The sequence below is a fragment of the Bos grunniens genome, chromosome 8 (genome assembly GCF_055505025.1).
Source record: "Bos grunniens cultivar Pamir isolate PY7600 chromosome 8, Bosgru_T2T1.0, whole genome shotgun sequence".
Lineage (NCBI taxonomy): Eukaryota > Metazoa > Chordata > Mammalia > Artiodactyla > Bovidae > Bos > Bos grunniens.
The window spans coordinates 5,956,823-5,963,460 of NC_141172.1; positions in this window are offsets into that span (position 1 = coordinate 5,956,823).

Here is a 6,638-nt window from a genome sequence, read left to right on the forward strand (position 1 = left end):
GACGGGGGAAAGGGATACTCAAGAGAGTTTGGGATGGACATGTACACACTGCCATATTTAAAATGAATGACCAACAAGGTCTTATTGTATAGCACATGGAACTCTGCTCAATGCCATGTGGCAGCCTGGATGGGAGGGGAGTTTGGAGGAGAATGGGTACCTGTATATGTATAGCTGAGTCACTCTGCTATCCACCTGAAACTATCACAGTACTGTTAATGAGCTATACCCCAAGAATTAAAAAATAAATAAATAAATAAATAAATAAAGGCTCTTGTCATCATCTGCTTAGGAAAATAAAACCCAGCAGCTGAGTTTCAGACTTTCCCTTCTCCAAGGATAGGCCTGAAGGAAACATATCTGCTCAGACTCTTTCCTGCCTATGATCCTCAACATTTCAGAAAAAAAAAAAAAAAGCCAGAAGTCATCCCTGGTGCACAGGGTATTATATTTTAGCTTGCCCATTGCATTCTGTCTAGAGAGTTTCCCAGGTGCTCTCTTAAGCCCACTCATTAACCAAAAGAAAGAGAGAAGAGGTTTGATGCTCACAAATGCCTATAAATGCAGTGAAATTAACATAAAAGCAGAAAAATAAGACAGACAACTAGGTGAAGGGAAAAAAAGCAAACATTCTTTCACCAAATTTCAAAAGGGTCCACAGGACCCCATCCCTACCCCCAAAAGACTAAAAATCCCTACCCTTTTCTTGTGGTTCCTAAGGCCATTATTCCACCAGCCTGAGGGGAGGAACAGCTCTCACTTGGCAAAAGAAGACATCAAAGAAGACGTGACCCTGTCTTTGCTCTTCTCCCCTGCAGCTTAGATAGGACTGGAACGTTCAGAGTCATTCTTGCTGAAAACTGCATGCAAAATGAGTGAACTGTCAGGCACAAAGGCCATTATGGAATCACCAGGGGCTCCACGGGTGTAACTTAGAGGTGGCAGCCACCCACTCGGGGAGACCAAAGCATCCAGTCCTGGCTCCCCATCCCACAGCAGTCGTGGAGACGGTCCCAGATGCTCCACTCTGTCTCTGCCTGTTTTTGTCTCTCTCTCCTAAGTAGAACCTGGGAGGATACAAGAAGGTAATGACTAGTAAATCCTGGGTTCTGCCAGCCTGGGGTCACCTAAGGCCAGGTCTGGCCCCGGAGCTGCTCTTCTGGAGGATGCTAGTCATGCTGGCTCTGCTCCTGCCGGCGGTGAACAACCACACGAGGGCTGCTTCCGCCCACCTTCAGTCAGGGCCTGCAGACACCCGGGGCAGGACCTGATAAGAGTCTGATGACAGAGCGGCTGAGGAGCAGCGGGACCCACTGAAGCATGAGGACTCACGATGTTCCCTGGGCTGCCGGCCGCCTGGCTCGGATCAGGGGCCCTGATGCCATCAGGACTCATTAATGGGAGCAGAGCTGTGTACTCAATCAGAATGGGCCTCAGTATCAGACGATTTGGATTTAAGTTCAGGTCCTTCCAGAACCATGTCTTAGCTTGGTGACCTTGTCATTTAACCTCTGTTAGCCTCCATGTTCTGTTCCCTGGGAAGGGAGTGCCAAAGGGAGAAGGAGGAGGAGGGGAAGAGGATAAAGGGGAGGGGGAGGGGAGAAGGAGAAAAGCGGGGAAAAGAAGAGAAGGGAATAATCAGGGAAGTTAGTCTCCACAGGATGGTTGGGAACTTGAGTAAGGTAAACAGTGATTAGCACGGAGCCTGACACACAGTGGTAAGCCTTCATTGTGTTATGTGTGTTTCGTCGCTCAGTCTCATCCAACTCTATGGACTCCATGGACTGTAGCCCGCCAGGCTCCTCCGTCCATAGGATTTCCCAGGCAAGAATACTGGAGTGGATGGCCATTTCCTTCTCCAGAAGATCTTCCTAACCCAAGGACTGAACCCATATGTCCTGCTTGGCATGGGGACTCTTTACCCCTGCGCAACCCAGGAAGCCCAAGTACTCAGTACAAACAAGTTGTATTTTTTTTTTTCCAGACTAGTACTTGTTGCTGCTGGTGGTACTATTGGAGCTGGCCCGCTGCCCCCTGATTTTGTCAAGTTCTCTCCTCACTGTCATGGGGCAAACCACCAGGGCAGCAGCTCCCAGAAGCCCCTACAATCTAGGTGCATTAACACGATGACCTATTCCTAAAGGTAGCCACTTCTGGAGAGGACGGCACTGAGGTCCAGCTCCTGGGAAGAAGCTCCCCCAGCTGGTATGTCCCCCCACCCCAGGCACAGCCACACCCCATCCTCACCACTTCCTCCTGGGAAACCATGTGGTTCGCAAGCAAAGCCCTGGCCCAGGAGCCCAGAAGCTCCCTCTGGTCGGGGAGCTCAGAACCCACATGTCTCTCAGTCAAAAAAAACCAAGCCATAAAACAGAGGCAATATTGTAACAAATTCAATTAAGATTTAAAAAAAAAAATTTTTTTTAATTATTTTTCCATGTTAAAAAAAAACTTTAAAAAAATCAGGCAGTGGGCAGGATTTGGCTCACAGGGCTGGGTTTGCCAGCCTCTGCTCCAGGGGATGTTTCAGCCACTTGGCTAGCTGTGGAGGCCGCAGGAAGTGCCGAGGCCATAGGGCTTGGACCAGGGTGTGTGCCCCCAAGGGGCTGACAATCTACACATGTTCGTGACAGATGAATAAGTACGCAAATGGAACCATGCTTGGTATCCGTCAGTATCACCACTACTGTTTCCTTTGTTCCTTGGATATCAGCTGCCTACCCACTGCGTGCCAGGCACTGCACTAGCCTGTGGGGGACATGGAGACAGAGCCCCAGCACTGCCCTGGGGACCCCTGCTCCCACTACCGGCTGTGTGAGCAAGGCTTCTGGGACGTTGACCCCAGGGCTATGTCAGGAGCACATGGATGAGAAGGTGGAGGACGACAGCAAGAAGAAGTGGGGTCCCCCAAGTCACCCCAGACTTCTTTATCCATCATTGTGACCTTGGACCACTTACTAAAGTCCAAACCTCAGCTTCTCCTCTTAAAAAAGTCAATATTAAGATGCAATGGAGTCAGAGCGATTCAGCAAAGAAAAACTTGATACTGTAATACTAAAGCATTTGTAAAACAAATGCTTCATGTGTCCTGAAAATGTCCATTTGGGATTAAAAAATTTTTAATCTCAAACAAAAAGAGAAAATAATAATACTTGTTTCAAGTGATTGTTATGAAGCTTAAGTGAGATATTTGCAAGGCCTCATATATATTAGATGCTTAATAAATCATACCTATACTGATTCAAAAAAGCCTTCCATATAAACACTATTTCTGACCATTCTATGCAGTTCTGAGCTATGTTTATTCCTTCCAAGGCAAAAACAAAGCATTCACAATACAAAAAACTCATTCCTGTCTTCATTTGTTTTTTGTACTCATTTATTCATCTAAGATCATGGCATCTGGTCCCCTCACTTCATGGGAAATAGATGGGGAAACAGTGGAAACAGTGTCAGACTTTATTTTTTTGGGCTCCAAAATCACTACAGATTTTGGAGTTACCATGCAGTCACCATGACTGCAGCCATGAAATTAAAAGATGCTTACTCCTTGGAAGGAAAGTTATGACCAACCTAGATAGCATATTGAAAAGCAGAGACATTACTTTGCCAACAAAGGTTCGTCTAGTCAAGGCTATGGTTTTTCCAGTGGTCACGTATGGATGTGAGAGTTGGACTGTGAAGAAAGGTGAGCACCAAAGAATTGATGCATTTGAACTATTGTGTTGGAGAAGACTCTTGAGAGTCCCTTGGACTGCAAGGAGATCCAACCAGTCCATTCTGAAGGAAATCAGCCCTGGGATTTCTTTGGAAGGAATGATGCTAAAGCTGAAACTCCAGTACTTTGGCCACCTCATGCGAAGAGTTGACTCACTGGAAAAGACTCTGATGCTGGGAGGGATTGGGGGCAGGAGGAGAAGGGGACGACAGAAGATGAGATGGCTGGATGGCATCACTGACTCGATGGACGTGAGTCTGAGTGAACTCCGGGAGTTGGTGATGGACAGGGAGGCCTGGCGTGCTGCGATTCATGGGGTCACAAAGAGTCAGACACGACTGAGCGACTGAACTGAACTGAACTGAAAAGTGATAAACCAAAAGTAAATGAATTAGAAAAGCAAACAAATCAATGATCATAAAAATGGTCACACGTTCCATATCTTTCTAAATGTTTTTTGTGCTCATTCACTCAGTCATGTCTGACTCTTTGCAATCCCCTTGGACTGTAGCCCACCAGGCTCCCCTGTCCATGGGATTTTTCAGGCAAGAATACTGGAGTGGGTTGTACCAATGTTTATTGGGTTATCATTTTTAAATGCTGCATTAATCATTAGAGTCTGTAGGAAAAATCACAGTAAAATTGTCTTTATAAAAACCTATTCCTCTAAACAATTTTTTTTCTTTTTTCCCCTATACATTTTAACGGAGCTTATATGACTTCACCAATTCTCATAAAAGTGAAGTGGAAAATTATGACAGCCTTGTATTAATAAAATACATTTTGGTGAAATTATCTACTCAGTTATAAAAAAATCACACAAATGGTAATTGCTTTGAAGGAAAGTGTAGGGGCACATCAATCTATACATGTGTGTATGTACATATATACATAAGTGTGCGTTTGTACTACACAATCTGTGTAACCACACCCTGATCAAGATATAGGATATTTCCACCACCCCCAGACGATTCTCTCTTGCCCCTTCTACATCAATAACCACACCAGAGGGAACCACTAATCTAAAGTCTATTACCATCAGTTAGTTTTGCTTATGACTGAATTTTGTGGAAAGGGGCTCAGACTGCACGCAGTCTTATGTGTTTGACTTCTTTCATTCAATGCTGTGTTTATAAAGTTCATCCATTATGTTGCCTGTCGTGGTAGTTCGTTCTTTTTTATTACTGTGTACAAACCACGATGTATTTATATACCGATTTCTTAGTGAATACTGACAGTTTCCAAACTGGGTGTACCAGTTTAACTCCCAACAGCAGTGTGTGAGAGTCCAAGTTGCCACCTATCTTTACAAACATTAGCAGTGTCTTTCACATTCTCACCATTCTGGTGTTTGTCTGCTGTCTTGCTATTTTAACTTGCATTCCTCTAATAAAAATAATATTGAACATCTTTTCACCGGCGTATTGGCCTTCTGGAGACCCTCAGTTATGAAACACCTGTTCAAACCTTTGCCCAATCTTATTGGGCTGTTTGTCATTTCTTTACTGATTTGTAGGACTTCTAATACATTTGAGTTGACAAATACATTTATGGTAATGAATTGATCTTTGTCTGCTTTAAAACTGAGCTCCACAGCCCTCATGCCACAGCTGAGTCATGAGCCCATCACTAAGTTAAAGACAGAGGAGCCCAGACAAGAGCCTGGGTTTCCTAAAATTCCTATTTCCTAACAGGAATGGGAGTCTCCTATTCGCTAACATATTGTAACATGTACACAGGGGAAGATGAAAGGGAAGGTGGGGGGGAAATGAGTGCCACAAAATGCTGTTAATCTTTTCATTTTTAAAACAATGAACAGCTGAGTTGTTACCCTGGACTAGGTCCTGGAAGACGTACGTAACTCGCTTAACATGTCTCCTTATGATTACATAAATGAATAATCTTGACCTGTCATATAGACCAGGGTTAGATCAGAAGATTAAAGGAAACCAAGCCATACCAAGACAAAAACCATTTTCCTTTACGGAACAGTTCCTCCTACTCTCTGTACCAGATGCGTGGCCAGCCAGCTCTTCTATTTTTATCCCTGTTTGTTTTGGGAGGAGCAGCACACGGAGCATCCCTTAGGAAGCAATACTCTTTCCTGCCACCAGGTGGCAGGCTCTACCTGCTTTCCTCCTTCAGCAGCTTTACCAAGACTCCGAGCTCACTCTGCGCACGCCCTGATCACTGCCCAGCATCTTCCCCAATGCCCTGCTTAATAACCAGCTGCTTCCTTTCCTTTGAGGTCTTCATGATCAGCGCGACGATCAAAAGCAAAGTCGATTAATAAAAGCAGAGCTTCCTCTGGGCTGTGATTTTTCCGCAATATTGTCCACTTTTTAAGGACTCTGTTTACAGAATAAGACAGTTTACAGAAATAAGGTCACAGACAGGTTAAAGCCGTGGTCCCAGCTACACAGCGAGTGGGAGTCAGGCCCCTACATGAAAACTAAACCCAAGGACCACAACAATTAGAGTCTTAATCATGGGTTGGGGGAGGGAGCAAAGTGAGACCAGGCTGTAACAAAGGGGTCACTCCTGCACTGCTGGGCCTGACCCAAGCACGGGCCATTGAGGCAGCCCGCTCACCTGAAAACATCCCCCACGTCTGGGTCTGGAAAGGCCCTTAGATATCATCACCACAAGTGAGAAAACAGAGGGCCAGAGAGGGGCAGCAACTTGCGCAAGACCACAGCCATTAGTGAGACCAGAACCCAGAAAAGGCCTCAGGTCTTCTGAGAGGCAGCTCTGTGCTCCGTGCTCCGTGCTCCGTGCTCCGTGCTCCACACGTGTATTTAGGGAGGGAGCTACTCAGAATGATGGATCAAACCACCCTTTAAATGTTTAAAATCTTTTTAACCTCGCCTGTTCGGGAAATTGGATATGTGCCAACTTGTGTAGGACTCAAAAGACATTA